Raw genomic sequence first — 18,866 nt, 5'->3', positions numbered from 1 at the left:
CTGTGTTATCTGTGTTTTACTGTTTGCTCTTTCTGGCTGATTGTAGTTAGAAGAGAAGTGATTTCCTTGAAATGTATGAGGCTAGAAAGGGAGTTGGTATTTAAAGTGACAGTGTTTGTCTGAGATGATGGTGCTCCTTCTCTGTCAAACACAACTGAAGAACAAAGCAGTGAACGTGAGGGTTGATTGAAATTACCTGAACTGTGACAGAGTGAGACCCTGTCTCAAAACAATAAATAAATAAATAACCTAAACTGAGACACAAAGAAACGAGTGAAAACAAAACAAAACAAAAAAATAGGTCACCAAAGCTGTGTGACAACATAAACAGTTTGAAGAGATGATGGCCAATATTTTTTTTTTTTTTTTTGGTGACAGAGTTTTGCTCTTGTCGCCCAGGCTGGAGTGCAATGGCATGACCTCTGCTCACTGCAACCTCTGCCTCCCGGTTCACGTGATTCTCCTGCCTCAGCCTCCCAAGTAGCTGGGATTACAGGCGCCCGCCACCACACTCAGCTAATTTTTGTATTTTTAGTAGAGACAGCGTTTTGCCATGTTGGCCAGGCTGGTTTCGAACTCCTGGCCTCAAGTGATCCCCTGCATTGGCCTCCCAAAGTGCTGGGATTGTAAGCGTGAGCTACCGTGCCTGGCCACCAATAGTCAGTTCAATTTCTTTACTTATCTTGTCATGGATCTGTATTTATTACTGGACAGAGACCATAGTTTGAATAGCAGTGCTCTGAGGACAGTGTTTGTGAGCTATGGGGGAAATTCTTTTGACAATACTCAGCTTGGATGATTTTTTTGCTCTCTTGAAGTTAAAGCTCTCTGTAAAATTCTTCTCCTAATAACAATAGTGTATAGAAAAAACATACATATATATATATGCATATATATATAAAAGATGATTTTAAGCTGTTGTGGATCACCAGTATTTGATCTTTGTGTGAATTGATGTGATGGCAAATGATGACAACCATGGCTGAATCGAGGCTATGAAGTGCCAGGCAGTTGATGTTTACTCTTTCAAGACTGGTTTCCAGATCGAGAGACACAGAACTCTGTATTAAACTCAGGGTCACTTCAGTGTATTCATCCAAGAGTTGGTCATCTATGTCACAAACTCCATGTTTAACTATAATTCTGGCTGAAAAGAGAGAGAAGAAAGTCTCTGCATGGAGTCTGGATAGACAAGTTCATGCTGCAGGAACATGTAGTCCCAAATCTAAGGGGCCTAAAATCCCAGTGGGTTGTTTCTCCTTACGCTCCTTAAACCAAGACAGCAAAGGGCTGTGTATTGTCATATTGTGTCACTCAGGGCCCAGGTTGGTGGGGAGTCCACTGTCTCCTAACTCTGTCTTCTCAATATGAGGCTTCAGGGTTTGTATCAGCAGAAGAAGGGAGCATGGATAATTAAGCACTGGTTCTTAACCGCTTTGACTCATAAGTAATTCACATCAGTTTCTTCATAATTCAGCAGCCAAAGGAAATTAGGGGGCCATGCATAACATTAACAAGCCGGGAAGTGTAATGTTCCTGTGTCCTGGGAATAGAGGCAACTGGAGGTGTTCATGAGTTCTAGCAATGTCAGTCAATATTCTTTCACTGCTCTGTCTCCCTCTAAGTTTTATACTCATCTTGTTATTCTTACACTGCCACTCAGGAGATTTTTCTAAAATGCAAATCTGTCATGAATCTTGCTTGAAATCCACCATGGATCCCTGTTTACAGAATGAAAGCAGAATTCATAACTTAAAAAAATTCCTTCAGAATCAGATCTGTCTTCATCAGCCCTGTCCCACCCACAGCCCACCCTCCAGTTCTATTGAACTACCTACTTGGAATTTCCTGACAGCCTTTTTCTTGTCTGCATACCTTTCCACCTGCTATTCATTCATACCAAGTTTCATTCTCTTTGGTAAACCTTATGTATCAGTCTGTGTTCAGCAAAGAGACAGAAACCACACCCATTATTTGAACAGGACAAATTTAATAAGTAAAGGCTTGTTTACTAGAGGAAAGTGCTTAACTACTCAGAGGGGCCAAAGAGGACTTTAAGGAGCTATAACTTGTAGGCTGAGGTAGAGTAAACAATAAAGAAACTTAGGACCAGAAGGGTCTCCCTGCCTCAACCAAGGCTGAGATGCAAACTTCTTGGAAGACAACATGGCTTCCAAGCCTTCAGATGGAGAAGAAACTTGCCAGGGTGCAGGTGGCCGTAGTCCCTAGAAGTGGTCTGCTCTTGTTGGAGGGTGTGAGCTGAGCATAACTGGTCTGTAGATGTGGCCTGCCATTGCTGGTGGATGTGGCTGCTGGTGGAGGGAGTGGCCTGAGGGCAGAGCTGGAACTCAACAGCATGCCACTGGGCTCCCATGCTGAATAATAATAATAATAATAATAATAATAGTAATAATAAAAACATTAGAAGACAAGAATCTGAAGCTGAGGTGTCTTCCTGTTATCTTTGCCTTTTAAGGTCACTCCAGTGCTGTCTTTTGGTGAAGCTAAAAATTCTGCCAGCTGAGAAAGGAGAAACATTTGCAGAGTCTCACAAAGCAGGGTGAAGAAGAGTTGATTTGGAGCTGAGAGCCAATAAAGAGATAACTCACACAAATAATAATAATGATAATTTATTTAATGTATATTACGCGCCAGGTGCTGTGATACAATTATATGTCTGTAAATGTGTGTAAGTGTCTGTAGTTTTAAATTCTGTAACAGCCCTGTGAGATAGATATTATTACCATGTGACATGTGAGAAAAATGGTCCAGGTTTGTCTGGGCATCAAACCTGTGCTCTTGTCCACTCTGCTATCCTGATTTTCCTTTCCTCTCTTTGGAAAGTTAAATATTCTCGCTTGTCCTCCCCCTTGTGACATGAGCAGGCCTGTTTGTTTATTTATTTATTTATTTGAGATGGAGTCTTGCTCTGTCTTCCAGACTACAGTGCAGTGGTGTGTTCTCAGCTCACTGCAACCTCTGACTCCTGGGTCCAAGTAATTCTCCTGCCTCAGCCTCCTGAGTAGCTGGGATTACAGGTGCCCACCATCACGTCCCGCTAATTTTTGCATTTTTAGTAGAGACGGGGTTTCACCATGTTGGCCAGGCTGGTCTCAAACTCCTGACCTCAGGTGATCCACCCACCTCGGCCTCCCACAGTACTGGGATTACAGGTGTGAGCCAGCACTCCTGGCTGCAGGCCAGTTTATATGGAGTTTATCCAGGAGTACCTAGAAAGCAGGAGCTGTGTTTTTCTGTTCCTTTTGGGTTTCAAATGCCTATGATTAGTGCTTGGTACCTAACAGGCACTTAAATGTCCACGAAAAGAACAATTGGTTGGATGTTTTATCTTTGCAGTTAATGCCAATGAGGTAAGTAACTCTGGAAGGCGTCTGTAGGTGCTTAATAAATCCATTGAGTTGAGTATTTGCCATTGGATTGAGCAAGTCAGCTCTTGTTGAGTCTTGGGAATAGGGAAAGCTGGAAATTCCTTTTTTTATTTTTATTTTTTGTAGTTTGGTTTATTTATTAATATTTATTAATTATTTATTAATATTTATTAATATTATAAAATGTTAAAAAATTCTATCAATTTCAAGTGTCTTTGACATGTTTTTGTGTTTAACAAAGCTTTGATTTCTTTGAAAATAATAGCCCACAGCATAATAGTACCATTTGGTTCACACTTATGGATAGATTCTATTCTTGACCATTCTGTTAAATTTCTTTCAGATTCACATTCTATCTTTTTAGTTATTCAGGTAGAAAACTTTGGAGTCATCCTCAGCACCTCTCTTTTTCTCATATCCCTCATCCAATTTATAGCATGTCCTATTAATTCTACCTTCAAAATACATTCAGAATCTGGCCACTTTGCACAACCTCTGACAATGCCAACCTGATCCAACTTCCATTATCTATTCTCCGTGTTATTTTTAAAGTCTTCTAACTAGTCTCCTTGCTTCCTTTCTTGCCATCTACAGCCTGTATTCCACTCAGAAGCCAAAATGATACTTTTAGGTCTATTATCTTGCTCTTAGTTTTCTATCTCGTCTCTTTTGTATTCCTTTATGCCTATTTTGCTGCTGTTTGTATTAATCAAGATTGTGTTATTCAATTTATCTCCTCCATTAACCTTTTTATTATATCTTTTAGTGTCATTTTGTTAGTGGCTGCAAAATAAATTACAAAACATATCTCTATTACAGTTTGTTTACATTAGTAATTAGTGCTTTTCCTGCATCCTGAACAATGCAGAAAATTTACAAAAGTTTAATTCCATTTGCTCTCGACCTCACCTTGTTTGCTATTGTTGTCATTGATTTGACTTCTGTTATACAGCTCACATGACATTGCTATTATTGTTTCTCTAAATGATCAATAATCTTAGATTTAGCCACCTACTTTCCTTTTCTGGCATGTACTCCCTCTTGCATTTCCATGCTTCCATCTAGGAACATGAACTTTTTAGCCTGAAGAATTTAGTATTCCTTGTAGAGTAAGCACACTGGTGAAGAGCTCTTTAAGCCTTTGCTTATCTGAGAATGTCTGACAACTTATTTACTTTGCCACTTTCTTCTTCTTCACCTTCCTCTTCTTTCCTCCTCCTCTTCCTCTTCTTTCCTCCTTCCTCCTCCTCCTCCTCCTCTTCTTTCTTCTCTTCTTTTACTGAGGCAGGGTCTCACTTCAACGCTCAGGCTGGAATGCAGTGGCACAGTCTGGGATCACTGCAACCTCGACCTTCCAGGCTCATGTGATTCTCCCTTCTCAGCCTCCTGAGTAGCTGGGACTACAGGTGTGTGTTGCCATGCCCGGCTAATTTTTGTATTTTTTGTAGAAATGGGGTTTCACTATGTTGGCCAGGCTGCTCTCAAACTCCTGGGCTCAAGCCATCCACCAGCCTTCGCCTCCCAAAGTGCTAGGATTACAGGCGTGGAGCCTGCCTTCATTTTTGAAAGATGTTTTCACTGTATAGGTTGACTGTTTCTACACATTAAGGTGTCTCTTCATTGTCTTCTGGCTTCCATTGTTTCTGTTGAGAAGTTAACTGTAATTTGCATTTTCCCACTGAAGATAACACGTAATTTTTAACAGAGTCTCACTCTATGACCCAGGCTGGAGTGTAATGGCACGATCTTGGCTCACTGCAACCCCTGTCTCCTGGATTCAAGCAATTCTCCTGTCTCAGCCTCCAGAATAGCTGGGATTACAGGAGCACACCACCATGCCTTAGCTAATTTTTGTTTTTCAGTAGAGACAGGGGTTCGCCATGTTGGCCAGGGTGCTCTTGGACTCCTGACCTTAGGTGATCCACTGCCTCAGCCTCCCAAAGTGCTGGGATTATAGGCGTGAACCACCACGCCCAGCCTACTTTTAAGATTTTCTCTCTAACTTTGTTTTTCTCCACTTTGATTATAATGTGCATAGGTGTAGGTCTGTTTTTATTTTTCCTGCTTAGGTTTCTTCGAACTTCTTGACTCTCTAGATTGAGGTAGTTAATCAGTTTTGGATTATTCTCAGCCAGGATTTCTTTAAGTACTGGCTTTATCAAATTCTCTCCTATCCTTTGGAGATCTTCTGACTGTGTCTCACATTTCTCTTCTGCTCTGTTCTATTTTCATTATTTTTCATCTCTGCTCTTGTTTCAATACTGTCTATTGATCTGCTTGAAGTTTACTCATGCTGTCTTCTGCTGAGTTTAGTCGGCTGTTAAGCGCCATCCAAAGGATTTTAAATTTTAGATTTCATATTTTGCAGTTTATCATTTGATTTTTTTTATAGATTTAAATTATGTTTTAAAATACTCCATGTTTTTATTCGTTCTGCCCTTTAAAAATTTATTTGTCTTCCCCTGGCTCTTTTCAAGTTTTTGGTTTGTGGCAGTTTGAGTATGTGACGTCTAGGTGTAGACTTTTTGGGTACTGCTTGATGTTCTCTGAACTTCCTGGATCTGTGGTTTGGTGTCTATTGTTCATTTTGGAAAGTTCTTGACTATGATTATTTCAAATATTTCTTCTGCTCCATTCTCTCTTTTTTCTTCTGTTATTCAATTATGCATATATTTCACCTTTTGAAATTATCCCATGTTTTTGGATGTTCTATTCTGTTTTTTTTTTCTATTCTTTTTTCTCTTGGCATTTCAGTTTGGGAAGTTTTTGTTGACCTGTCTTCAAACTCACTGGTTGTTCCCTATTCATCTCCAGTGTACTAGTGAGCCCATCAAGGTCATTCTTCATTTCTGTTACAGTGGTTTTTTTTTTTTTGCTAGCATTTCTTTTTTGTTTCTTTTTTAGAGTTTCTCTCTCTCTCTACTTACATTAAATTGCATCTCTGCTTACACCTGCTTTTCATGTTGTCTACTTTTTTCATTAGAGCCCCTGACATATTAATCATAGTTATTTAAAATTCCTTATATGATAATTCCAAAGTCTGTGTCATATCTGAGTCTGGTTCTGATGCCTGTTTTGTCTTTTCAGACTGTGTTTTTTTTCTTTCTTTCGACATGTCTTGTAATTTTTTGTTTAAAGTTAGCTATGTTAGGTTGAATAATAGGAATTGAGGTTAAATAGGTCTTTATTATGAAGTTTTATGTTAATCTGGCTAATAGTTGGGTTGTATTTAATGCTTCTGTAGCTGTAGGTGCCAGAGGCTTCAAATTACTCCAGTGTCCCTGATTTCTCCTCTGCTAACTTTGGGCTTCTCTAAGAACTCCCTCTTTTTTTTTTTTTTTTTTTTTTGACAGCATCTCGCTCTGTCACTAAGGCTGGAGTGCAGTGGTGCAATCTCAGCTCACTGCAGCCTCAACCTCCTGGGCTGAAGAGATCTTACCACCTCAGCCTCCCCACTAGCTGGGACTAGAGGCATGTGCCACAATGCCTGGCTAATTTTTGTACTTTTAATGGAGATGGGGTTTCGTTATGTTGCCCAGGCTGGTCTTGAACTACTGGGCTAAAGTGATCTGACCGCCTCAGCCTCCCAAAGTGCTGGAATTACAGGTGTGAGCCACCACACCTGGCCAGAATGCCTTCTTAAATAGAATCTGCACCTCGCAGCTCTTTCAGATATAATTCATTGTTATTATACTAGAGGCTGTTGATGTGGTGGTAAGATGTAGGGGAGGGGAAGTTATCTATAATATTATAATTAAATTTCATTTCTATAGTGGGCCTGTGTTCCTGGACAATGTCCTTCACGAGTATTACTTAGCCATCACTCTCCTCCCCCAAGCAGGTGAGACAGAAATGCTAGACAAGGATCTGGGCATATGGTTATAATGGTTATAATTCCCCTTCTCCTGCTAGAGCCACAAGGGGATCTTTCTTGACTGTTGACCATAAGAACTTGGTTGGGTTTGAGGAAGTAAAATCTATAAAAGGTTATGTCTCAGACTGTAGCCCCCAGGATTTTTTCACTCTTATGCTAATCTACACTCAGCTCTCAACAGTTTGTCAAAATTACTACTTGTGTGTTACTACCAGTTTATAGCTCCAGTGGCTTCTGCTCCAGGTAAACGTAATCTTAGTTGTGTGTGTGTGTGTTTGTATTCAAATGTCTCTTTAGATTTCAGGATGGTGGTTTTCTCTGTCACCTCAGTTGTCTAATGGGTCCAAGAAAAGTCATTGATATTCCATTTTTTCAGCTCTTCTTTTCCGTTATCGTAAGAATAGGAATGACACCTTTTACACTCTTCACATGTCAGAGCTGGAACTAGGAGTCTAATTTATTTAAAAGCTATTAATCACAGTTATTTTAAGACCTGATATATAGATTGTTCCTGGGTCTGCTTCATTGACTGCTTTATCTCTTATCAGATACGTTTTTCTTCTTTGCAAGTCTAGAAGTTTTTAAAAATTGTACTGCAAATATTATTGATATAGCCTGTAGAAGCTTTGGATTGTGCTATGATCCTCTAAAAAGTGTTGAATTTTGTTTTGGCAGCAGTTAAATCACCAGCACATTGCTTTGATTCTGTTGAGGCTTCGTGTTAGGCTTTAAGGTAGGTTTTTTTCAGTTTTGCCCCCACTTCCAGGACATGGCCTTTTACAAAAGGATCTCAACTAAAGGGTCAGGATCTTCATCAAAATCCCTCTGGCTGGGCCTGAACTCCACTGTCACCTCAGCACTGTTACGTGTCCAGAATCTCTGCTTAGCACTCGCACCCCGGCAGCTGTTCTCTTCTCAGGCTCCTGGAGTCTTACTCTATGAGGCCCTTCACCCCAAGAGGTCTGAATCCAAGCTCCTTGCATCGTCTCTGAGCTTCTAGGATTTGCTAATTTCTAGTTTTTCCTCTGCTTCCCCAGCTGTATGGGTGTTATCTGCTTACTGTCAATATTATTTTTGGTTTCCTATATCGTTTTTGCTTTTCTCTCAGGCCTTTATCATCTGTATAACCAATTTTCTGTATTAAATTCTCTCTGCTGAAATGCCTAGTTTGGTTTCTGTTTTCCTAACTGTGCATATTGCACCATGGATAGATAGAAAACAATGTTGACTGAAACAGTAAGAAACAGAATGAGATCTAAGGCACTGTATCACTGAGTTGAATTAAACACACACAGATAGAGGATGCATGCATATTTGAAGACTTATATTGAATCCATTTAGATCCTATGGGGGAAAGAGAGAATGGAAGTGGTAGTCTGTGATAAAGGAAATAAAATAAAATTAGAGGGGCATGATAGCATGCCCTGAATTCAGGAGTACAAGTAACCCAACTGTCTGCAAGAACCTGATGTCCAAAATAAAAGAAAGCAAAACAATAACAACCAAAAAGGGCTATTCTTCTGACATATGTTAGGGTGATTTGTCTTTTTGGAAAGGCAATTCCCTGCAAGAAAGATAAAGATCAGATGTCAGAAAAGGAAAAGAAAATAATTTATCTCAAAACATTTAAACTATTCTAAAAGATAAATGAATGGCCACATCAGGGTCGCTAATTATTAAGCTAACAACCTTTGGTGAATAGGTGCTCCAATGAGGAAAATGGCCAATTTAAGAGTAGCTAGGCAAATTATCAACATTATTGTCAGCAAATCTGACTAAAATGCAAAGCTATAACAAAAACATCTTATCCCGGCCGGGCGCGGTGGCTCACGCCTGTAATCCCAGCACTTTGGGAGGCCGAGGCGGGCGGATCACGAGGTCAGGAGATCGAGACCATCCTGGTTAACAGGGTGAAACCCCGTCTCTACTAAAAATACAAAAAATTAGCCGGCGTGTGGCGGGCGCCTGTAGTCCCTACTCGGAGGCTGAGGCAGGAGAATGGCGTGAACCCCGGGAGGTGGAGCTTGCAGTGAGCCAAGATCGCGCCACTGCACTCCAGCCTGGGGGACAGAGCAAGACTCCATCTCAAAAAAAAAAAAAAAAAAAAAAAAATCTTATCCGATGCAGATCATGGGTAAAGTAAGAAGGAAATAATTTTCGATTCCCTGATATGGAAAATGCAAGCATCATTATTCATTGCTTAATTCCACATCAGGACTATCCACATTGTCTCCTATGCCATGGAGGAAAATAATAGCACCAAGACACAATCTTGACTTTCTGTATCCAGAGCAACTCAGTTATTTCCATTGTAGGTGGTATATCTTTTAGGATACAAAATTCAGGAGCTCAACAACAAACTGTGTCTGTTTTTCATATATAAATTTAATTTTGTTTCTGAGCTGTCAGCCTGCAGGCTGTGGGAGGATTTTACATCAGTTACTCTTGGGTATATCCTCCCTTATCAGGATTTCATGGAGATTGTGGAGGGTGTTGTGCAGTGACCAGAAGCACCATTCTGGTAGTCAAGTTGGCAATTTTCACTGTGATGTCAATTTTCTATATTTGTATGTCTTCATTCTATGATGCACGGGAAACCCAACTGGCTGTGGCCTCACTCCAGTGCCCTGGTTCCCACTGCTTTAGGATCCACAAGAGTTTCTTTCTGTTCCTCTCAGCTTGAAGGAATGCTTTGCTCCATCCTCCTCTTTTCAGACATTCTGCTGCTGCTTCTTAAAAAAAATGCTATCCTTGCTCCGAGGCATATAGTTTAGGAAACAGGGCTAGAAAGTTAGTTCCTTACTTTCCACCTTACCACATACCTCCCCTGAGGCATGCAGCGTAAGAAAGAGCAAAGGAGAAATACTGGGAGGGCTAAATATATAAATTAATATCTCACAATATTAGCTATGTACATCTTTTTGCAGGATCAATCCATTTATGTGACAAAGTGAATAGAGAAGGAAGAGAAAAAAAAGCAGATGGGAGAACGGGGAATATATTTTATAATTGATGAAAATTCGAACGTAATCACTTTACTTGTAATAATCATGGAATCAAATGTCAAGATAGAAAAACGATAGGGAGGTACTGAATATGGTCAGTTTGCCAGCATTGAAGCTATAAACCAAAAAGTATTCGAGACAGGTCTCAATCAATTTAGAAGTTTATTTTGCCAAGGTTAAGGGCATGCCTGTGACACAGGAGGTCCTGAGAATGTGTACCCAAAGTAGTTAGGCTACAGTTTGGTTTTATACATTTTAGGGAGACATAATACATCAATCAGTACATGCAAGACGTACACTGGTTTGGTCTAGAAAGGCAGGACAATTCCAGGGGATGGTATTTATTGATTGGCAGTTGGTTGAAAGAGTTTATCTAAAGACTTGGAATTACTAGAAGGAAGTGTCTGGGTTAAGATAAGGGGTTATGAACACCAAGGTTTTTATTATGCACATGAAGCCCCAAGGTAGCATACATAGTAGGAGCTTAAGAAATCTTTGCTGATCAAAAATGAACTGGACATATGTGAAGTGTGGATGGCAAAGTGATATGTATTTCAGTGGAATATGCTGAAGATGGGAGTAGTTTTTGGCAGAATAGGTGGAAAGGTTTTATAAAAATCTACTTAATCTAAAGAGGCACATCATAGATTTTGGCTCCCAGAAAGCAAGATTAATAGAAATTTATTGATGTGGGCAAAGAGATGTTTAAAATATTTTGATTATACACTCAGTAAAAGAATTTGTGCATTAGGTCCTGTGTGTGTGTGTTTTAGTCACACACATATCGCTTTACTAATATATACTATACATATGGACACAGCTCTTACATGTATTGGTAGTAAAATATGCACTTACAATGAAGCGTACCATATATTTGCATTTATGGCTATCTGGTTTCTTTCTTTTTTTGCCATTACTTTGTCCATTTAGTAAATGTTACTTGAACAACTACTGTTCAGGCCTAATCCCTGATCTCAGAAAACTCTTCAGTTTAGTAAACCATTGGCTTCCAAAGTCAGGTGAGACATAACCAAGATGACACAAGATGACCTAATATGGCCTGGAAAGAAAATATTAGAATACTATATATTTTTATCCCAACACTTTAAATTTATATTTTAATTTTAAAACACTTAAAGTTATATTTAAATTTATATCTTTATTATATTATTCTTATTATATAGAGACAGGGTCTCATTCTGTTGCCCACGCTGGAGTACAGTGGTGCAATCATCGCTCACCGCAGCCTCAAACTTCTGGGCACAAGCAATCCTCCTGCCTCAGCATCTGAGTAGCTAGGTCTAAAGGCGCACACCACAACTCCTGGCTAACTAAAAAAAATTTTTTAGAGATGGGGTCTAACTATATTGCGCAGGCTGGTCTTGAACTCTTGGCCTCAAGCAATTCTCGTGCTTTGGCCTCCCAAAGCATTGGGATTATAGGTGTGAGCCACTGCACTTGGCTTGATTTTGTTTATATTTAATATGGTACTTTCTTAATTCAGTTATACACATAAAGGAAGGGTATGGAGAAATAGGCTCTCATATGTTTTCCAAGGGAGTGTGAATCAGTACAGTGTAGATGGAGGGTAATTTACCAATATCTATCCAAGTTATGACTGTATAGCATTTTGACCTAGAAATTACCCTTCTAGGAATTTTTCTTTTACACACACACTCACAGGGCTTGAACACACACAGATTATTCAGTTCAGCATGGTGTGTAATAGTAAAAGCTTTGATATAACTTAAATGTCCACCGAATAAATTATGTTACATCTATGTAATGGAATATCAATTAAAAATAAAGATACTTAAAGAAATTATATTGTGCATGTCTAAGACATAACATGATGTTATTACGGTTTTATATATATATGTAGTAAAGAAGTTCTTACAGTGAAGCAAATTAACACATCCATCATTTCACATAATTACCCATTTTCTTTTGTTTTTTGACAGGAGCAGCTAAAATCTACAGTCTTAGCATGACTCTCATATCCAGTACAATTTTGTTACCTACAGTCCTCATGTTGTACATGAGATCTCTAAACTTGTTTGCCCCACATATCTTCTGTTTTGTACCTTTGGACTTATATCTCCCCATGTCCTCCCCACCCCATCTCTGTTAACCACTGTTTTGTTTCCTATTCTATATATTTAATTTATTTTTTGATGCTACATGTAAGTGAGATCAGGATCCTGCCATATTTTTCTTTTTGTGTCTGGCTTACTTCACTTTGTATAATGTCCTCCAGGTTCATCCATGTGTGATAAATGGCAAGCTCTCATTCCATTTTAGGGTAGAATAATATTCCACTGTACATGTGTACCACAGTTTCTTTATCCATTTGACTGTTCACAGAGACTTAGATTGTTTCTATAGCTTGGCTATTGTAATGCTGCAATAAACATGGGAGTGTAGATATCTTTATGAGGTGGTAATTTTATTTCTTTTGGGTATATCATATGCCCAGAAGAGGGATTGTGGGGTCATGTGGTAGTTCTGTTTTAAATTTATTTAGAAACCTCTGTACTCTTTTCCATAATGGCTGCACCAATCTGCAATCCCCTAACAGTGTACAAAAATTTTCTTTTCTCCACACCCTTGCCAACATTTGTTATCTTTTGACTTTTTGATAACGTCCATCCTAACAGGTGTGAGATGATATCTCACAGTGGTTTTCATTTGCAGTTCCATGATAATTAATGATATTGAGCACCTTTTCATATACCTATTGGAAACTCTTATTTCTCCCTTGGAGAAATGGCTACTCATCTCTTTTGCCCAGTTTATAATCAGGTTATTTGTTTCCCCCTTATTTAGTTGTATGAATTTTGGTTATTAACCCCTTATCAGATATATGGTTTGCAAATACTTTTTCCCAATCCATAGGCTGCTGTTCCATTTTTTTTTTTTCTGCTGTGCAGAAGCTTTTTAGTTTGATATAATACCATTTATTTAGTTTTACTTTTTAGGTCTGAGATTTCGGTGTGATATACAAAAAGCTATTGCTGAGGCCAATATCCAGGAGATTTCCCCCTATGTTCTCTTCTGGGACTTTTATACTTTCTGATCCTATATTTATGTCATATATCCATTTTGAGTTGATTTTGGTGTATGGCATATGATGGATATGGGTCTAATTTTGTTCTTTGCATGTAGAATTCTAGTTTTCCCAGGTATCATTCATTGAAACAACTATCTTCTCTCCATTTGCCTTGTTGGTGTCCTTGTTAGAAATTAGTTGACTGACTGTATATGTTCACATTTATTTCTGGGCTCTCCATTCTGTTCTCCTAGTATATGTGTCTGCTTTTATGTCAGTACCCTACTGTTTTGATTTCTATAGCTTTGCAATATAGTTTTAAGTCAGGAGTGTGATGCCTCCAACTGTGTTTTTCCTTTTCAGAATTGTTTTGGCTGTCTGGGGTCTTTTATGGTTCCATTTGGATTTTAGGATTGTATTTATAAGGCAAGGTGAGTGGGCATCCTTGCCTTGTACCAGGTCTTAGTGGTAAATATTTCAGTTATTCCCCATTGACTATAGTGTTAGCTGTGAATTTTTTGTAAGTGGCCTTTATTACACCGAAAGCTTTTTTTCTATACCTAAACTGTTGAGAGCTTTTATCAAGAGAGGATGTTGGACTTTGTCCAATGCTTTTTCTGTGCCAGTTGAGATGATCATGTGATCTTTGTCTTTCATTCTGTTAATGTTATGTATGACATTGATTGATTTGCATATGTTGAACCAGCCATGCATGCCAGTTGATCATGATGTATAAATGTTTCGATGTTTTGTTGGATTGGGTTTGCTAATATTTTATTGATAATTTTTGCATGAATTTTAATCAGATAAATTGGTCTGTAGTTTTATTTTCTTGTGATATCTTTGTCTGGCATAGGTATCAAGGTGATGCAGGCCTCATAAAATGAGTTTGGAAGTATATTTCTTCAGGCTCTATTTTTCTTTTTCTTTTTTTTTTTTTTTGAGATGGAATCTTGCTCTGTCGCTCAGGCTGGAGTGCAGTGGGGCAATTTTGGCTCACTGCAAGCTCCGCCTCCTGGGTTCAAGCCATTCTCCCGCCTCAGCCTCCCCAGCAGCTGGGACTACAGGCGCATGCTGCTACGCCCAGCTAATTTTTTGAATTTTTAGTAGAGACAGGATTTCACTGTGTTAGCCAGGATGGAAAAAAAAGAGGGGCTCTATTTTTCAGAAGAGTTTAAGAAGTACTGGTATTAATTTCCCTTGGAATGTTTGGTAGAATTCAGCTGTGAAGCCATCAGACCTTGGTTTTCTTTGTTGGGAGGTTTCTGATTACTTCTTCAATCTCTCTCTTTATTATTGGTCTGTCCAGGTTTTCTGTTTCTTCCTGACTCAGTCTTAGTAGATTGTAGGTTTCCAAGACTTTATTTCCTCTGTATTCAATTTGTTGGCAAATAATTGTTCATAATAGTCTCTTATAATCCTTTTTATTTCTGAGGTATCTATTGCAATTTTTTTTTTTGCACACAAAACAATAAACATTTTCTAAAAGTACATACAAACAAAAAGATGCATATCAAACATATTAGGAAGGTTGCACATGGGAAAATGGGGAATAGAAATGGGGGGTGGGAATTAAAGAAAATAAATGAGAGAGGGACTTTTATGGATCAATGATAATAACTCAATCCTCTATTTGACAAAGGAGAAGGAAGAGGAAGAAAAAGAAAGTGGGATAAAGGATTAGAAAGGGAGGAAAATAGAAAAAATTAGAGTATGACTCCAGGGTAGACCTGTTTTTTTGTCGCTTGGTTGGTTGGTTGGTTTGTCAGTTGTGTTTTTCATATGTTTCGCCATGTTGGCCAGGCTGGTCTCGAACTCCTAGCCTCAAGTGATCAACCCGCCTCGGCCTCCCAGAGTACTGGGACTACAGGCGTGAGCCACCACGTCCAGCCCCCACATTGCTTCTGGCCTCTGTGGTAGACCTCCCAGACGGGGCAGCCAGGCAGAGGCGCTCCTCACTTCCCAGAAGGGGTGGCCGGGCAGAGGCGCTCCTCACTTCCCAGAAGGGGTGGCCGGGCAGAGGCGCTCCTCACTTCCTAGACGGGGTGGTGGCTGGGCAGAGGCGCTCCTCACCTCCCAGACGGGGCGGCCGGGCAGAGGAGCTCCTCATAACCCAGACGATGGGCGGCCAGGCAGAGACGCTCCCCACCTCCCAGACGGGGCGGCGGCGGGCCAGAGGCTGCAATCCCAGCACCCTGAGAGGCCAAGGCAGGCGGCTGGGAGGCGGAGGCTGCAGCGAGCCAAGACCACGCCACCGCACTGCAGCCCGGGCAACACCGAGCACCGAGTGAGCGAGCCTCTGTCTGCAGTCCCAGCACCTCTAGAGGCCCAGGCGGGCAGACCACCAGAGGTCAGGAGCTGGAGACCAGCCTGGCTGACATGGCGAAACCGCGCCTCCAGCCAAAGGAGAAAAACCAGGGAGGGGTGGTGGCGCGCGCCGGCAATCCCAGGCAGCCCGCAGGCCAGGGCAGGAGAATCACGGGAGCCGGACGCAGGGAGTCTGCAGCGAGCCGAGTGTACTCCAGCCTGGGCCACAGAGGGAAGAAAAGAAAAAGAAAGAAGAAAAGGGAGGAAGGAAGGAAGGCAGGCATCTATTGCAATTTCTTCACTTTCATTTTTGATTTATTTGAGTCTTCTTTTTTTTCCCATAGTTAAATTAGCTAAGGGTTTGTCAATTTTGTTTATTTTTTCAAAAAAACTGTTAGTTTTGTTGATTCTTTCTATGGCTTTTCTGTGCTTAATTTATTTCTGTTCTGCTTTTTATTATTTTCTTCCTTCTGTTTAATTTCATGTTTAGGCCAGGCACGCGGGCTCACACCTGTAATGCTAGTGCTTTGGGAGGGTGAGGTAGGAAGATCTCTTGAGCCCAGAAGTTCAACACTAGCCTGGGGAACACAGCAAGACCCTGTCTTTACAAAAAAATAAAAAGTTAGCTGGACATGGTGGCACACACCTGTGGTCTTAGCTGTTTGGGAGACTGAAGTGGGAGGATTGCTTGAACCTGGGAGGTAGAGGCTGCAGTGAGCCAATTGCACTACTGCGCACCAGCTTGGGTGACAGAATGAAACCATGTCTCAAAGAAAACAAAAATGTGTGTTTTGTTCTTTTTCTAGTTCCTTGTGGTGTAATGTTAGATGGTTTATTTGGGATCTTCTGCTTAAAAAAATTTTTTTTTCACTGTCACAAATTTTACAGTCTTCTTTTCTGAGGTAGGTGTGTGTTGTTATAAACTTTCCTCTTAGGACTGCTTTTGTTGTGTCCCATAGGTTTCGTTATTGATGATACATTTTATGTACTAATGTGAAACCTCCAAAATATATCTTTTCTTTTCTTTTTTTTTTTTTTTGAGATAGAATCTCACTCTGTCTCCCAGGCTGGAGTGCAGTGGCGTGATCTCGGCTCACTGCAAGCTCCGCCTCCCGGGTTCACGCCATTCTCCTGCCTCAGCCTTCTGAGTAGCTGGGACTACAGGCGCCCGCCATCATGCCTGGCTATTTTTTCGTCTTTTTAGTAGAGACTGGGTTTCACCGTGTTAGCCAGCATGGTCTCGATCTCCTGACCTCGTGATTCGCCTGCCTCGGCCTCCCAAAGTGCTGGGATTACAGGCGTGAGCCACTGCGCCCAGCTGGTAAGTTCTTTAACCTTTGCCTTTTCAAGCTTGGCAATGTGAGCCACAAATTTGCGACCCAGGACATTGCCGCCCCAGTGACGGTGGATCTCATCGTATCTGTTGTTGTAGTGGGTCCTCATAGCTTCCGCCAGCTTAGCCAAAACTCCTTTGTCTTCCGAGTTCACCTGCGTGAAGGCAACAGTGGCGCAGGTCTTCCTGTGGACTACATGTCCCAGTCTTGCCTTCCCCTTGATAATGCAGGGGAAGAGACCCCCATTTTACGACATAAGGCAGGCAGGAAGACAACCAGCTCCATGGTATCCACGTCGTGTGCCGTCACCACCAGCTGAGCCTTCTTGTTCTCCACCAAGGTGGTGACGGTGTTAACTCCTGCTTGAAGGACAAGTGGTCTCCTAGTGAGGATGTCCCCTTTGCTGGCAGCTTTCTTCTCAGCCCGGACCAACAGCCTCTGCTTCTTCTCTTGCTTTGTCTCTGGTCTGTAGTTGTGGGCCAGCTGAAGCAGCTGAGTAGCTGTTTGGCGGTGCGGGGCCTGGGTGAACTGGTTAATCGCACGCAGGAGGCACTTTCAAGCCGCTTATGGAGGATGGCTCTCTGCCACTGCAACCTGATATAGCCAGACAATTTCATGAAGCAGGTGAGGTCTCTTTTGGGCTGGATGTCTTGTCCAATGCCAAAATTCTTAGGCCTTTTGTCAAACAGGGGACTCACCACTTTCTTAACCTCGTGTTTCTTCAAGACAGCAGGGGCCGGAGCCACCTTCTTCCCCTTGGCCTTCTTTCCTTTTGGCATCTTGGGTGGCAGGAAGACAGAGCCATATTTTCTTTTTTTTTTTTTTTTTTTTTTGAGGCGGAGTCTCGCTCTGTCACCCAGGCTGGAGTGCAGTGGCGCGATCTCGGCTCACTGCAAGCTCCGCCTGCCGGGTTCACGCCCTTCTCCTGCCTCAGCCTCTCCGAGTAGCTGAGACTACAGGCGCCCGCCGCCACGCCCGGCTAATTTTTTGTATTTTTAGTGGAGACGGGATTTCACCGTGGTCTCGATCTCCTGACCTCGTGATCCGCCCGCCTCGGCCTCCCAAAGTGCTGGGATTACAAGCGTGAGCCACCGCGCCTGGCCGAGAGAGCCATATTTTCTTATTAAGTTACATACACACACAATTTCTTATATACCCGTAGAAAATTTCTGGAAATATGCACAAGAACCTGGCCACATGGGTTGACTTTGGCCAGGGGAATTGGTAACTAGAATTGAATGGAGAGAGGGAAAGGTTTCACTATATATATATATATATATATATATATATATATATATATATATATTGAATATATATATATTTTAACAAATATATATATTTTTGCTTTTTTTGCACCTTTTGAATTTTGCAAATATTATATATATATTTTTTTTTCTTTGCACCTTTTGAATTTTGAACTGTGTTACTCATTTGGTACAGGTTGGTTTTTCTGGAAGCAGATGCTGAGATGCAGTTTGGAGTACAAGATGTTTATTAAAGATCAACACCTGAGGAAGAAAGATAAGGAAGAGAAGAACCGGGCAGAAAAAGAAGTCCATCTGTGAGGAAACCTTGGCAAGACCTTGGCTAACCCTCTGTGGCGCTCCAGAGCACATATGGCCTACCAGAGCAATCCCAGGTGGGTGTAAATGGCCTTTATACCCCTTTTTTGACAAGGTATTAGATGCCATTGACCTGGGAAGGCATTCTGGTGGGTCAGGTAGCTCTCTGCAGCTGAACGTTCCCCGCTAGATCTGACAGCTTGGGTAGCAAATCCTACCCTGAAGGGAGGTGTACGTATCATGTCTCAACAAGGACACAACTTTTCCTATCCCCTCACTTTGCTGAGATTTTCATTGGATATAAAATTCTAACAAAATTTTGAGGTAGGAAAATTTATTTTCAGAT

The 18,866-nt window shown here is 41.0% G+C and overlaps 1 pseudogene; it reads right to left on the bottom strand.

Annotated features, from left to right (window-relative positions):
• Window positions 1-8,793: 8,793 nt before the first annotated feature.
• LOC100594960 lies at window positions 8,794-17,737 on the bottom strand (annotated as a pseudogene).
• Between the last annotated feature and the right edge of the window lie 1,129 nt (window positions 17,738-18,866).

The sequence above is a fragment of the Nomascus leucogenys genome, chromosome 17, assembly GCF_006542625.1.
Source record: "Nomascus leucogenys isolate Asia chromosome 17, Asia_NLE_v1, whole genome shotgun sequence".
Lineage (NCBI taxonomy): Eukaryota > Metazoa > Chordata > Mammalia > Primates > Hylobatidae > Nomascus > Nomascus leucogenys.
Note: the sequence above shows the minus strand (reverse complement) of the source record. Positions and strands in the feature narration are given on the sequence as shown.